Source organism: Raphanus sativus, chromosome 2 (assembly GCF_000801105.2).
Source record: "Raphanus sativus cultivar WK10039 chromosome 2, ASM80110v3, whole genome shotgun sequence".
In the NCBI taxonomy this organism is placed as follows: Eukaryota; Viridiplantae; Streptophyta; class Magnoliopsida; order Brassicales; family Brassicaceae; genus Raphanus; species Raphanus sativus.
This window is the reverse complement of record NC_079512.1, coordinates 1,337,150-1,338,528: the sequence shown is the minus strand read 5'-3', so window position 1 is coordinate 1,338,528 and position 1,379 is coordinate 1,337,150. Positions and strand designations below refer to the sequence as shown.

Below are 1,379 nucleotides of genomic sequence, written 5' to 3'. Positions count from 1 at the left end.
TACTGGCTTAACAAAGATTAGTATAGACAAATATAAGTTAATAACAACATCAATTACAATAATTGATGTTAAAACAGATACTTCATCTCATTTATTAATAAGTGTCTCAAATTGAAACCATTTGTTTTCTAAGAACAACAAAAACAATAGTAAATCTTAAAATTAATTTATTTTAGAGAGTAAACTGCATATTTTAAACGTATATAAAATACATATTTTTAATTGATATTTACTGGCTTAACAAAGATTAATATAGACAAATATAAGTTAATAACAACATCAATTACAATAATTGATGTTAAAACAAATATTTTGTATCATTTATTAATAACTGTCTCAAATTGATACCATTTGTTTTTCTGATATTATTTATGTGATGTAATATGATCTTCCTTTTTTAATAGTGTGTCATATACATCTCTTGCGAATATAAATCTAAAACAAACCACAAAATCATATAAAAATAACAATTTAAATCACAAGTAAAATATATCCCGCCCGTAGGGCGGGCCGACCCTAGTATTATTATGTTTATTGGGCCTAGCTATGGTTCACTAGAAGTCATCATTCAGTTCTCTAGTGTTGGCTTTCATTCATGTTCTCCGATGATTACGAAGTTGGATGAAACATACCAAACAAAAAATATGATGAAAAAGGTCCTACCGGGAGTCGAACCCAGGTCGCTGGATTCAAAGTCCAGAGTGCTAACCACTACACCATAGAACCAGCCATGTTAACTGGCCTATATTATTATGTTTATTGGGCCTAGCTATGGTTCACTAGAAGTCATCATTCAGTTCTCTAGTGTTGGCTTTCATTCATGTTATCCGATGATTACGAAGTTGAATGAAACATACCAAACAAAAAATATGATGAAAAAGGTCCTACCGGGAGTCGAACCCAGGTCGCTGGATTCAAAGTCCAGAGTGCTAACCACTACACCATAGAACCAGCCATGTTAACTATTCTGCATCCCCTATATATTAAAAGGGATGCATTTGTCTTAAATGCGTTCACACAGCAAGTTCCACGTGTCATCTCACGGTTAATCCGTTTATGTTCTCGCTGACGTGTCGGCTTCACAATCATTTAATATTTAATGCGTTCACACACTAAGTTTTTTAACAACACTCGAGACAATTTAATGTGTTCGCATTCTATTTTTTTCAATAAACTCTTTTGGTTCATACATTTTTAACATTTGTAATAGTGAATTGAAATTATTTAAAATTCTCTTTGTACAACTACTGAATAATATCATTTTTAAAAAATCATTAAGATTCGCATCAACTAAAATGCTTGAGTGAGAATGTTTTAGAAATTGAAAGTTTCATATCTAACTTGGTTTCTTGAAAAGAGACATGTGGCAGATACGGTGA

General features: G+C 31.5%; 2 non-coding genes across 2 annotated transcripts; both read right to left on the bottom strand.

Annotated features, from left to right (window-relative positions):
- Positions 1-654: 654 nt before the first annotated feature.
- TRNAQ-UUG (transfer RNA glutamine (anticodon UUG)) lies at positions 655-726 on the bottom strand. Its single transcript has one exon. It is a non-coding gene; the product is annotated as a tRNA-Gln (tRNA).
- Positions 727-879: 153 nt separating this feature from the next.
- Positions 880-951, bottom strand: TRNAQ-UUG (transfer RNA glutamine (anticodon UUG)). Its single transcript has one exon. It is a non-coding gene; the product is annotated as a tRNA-Gln (tRNA).
- Between the last annotated feature and the right edge of the window lie 428 nt (positions 952-1,379).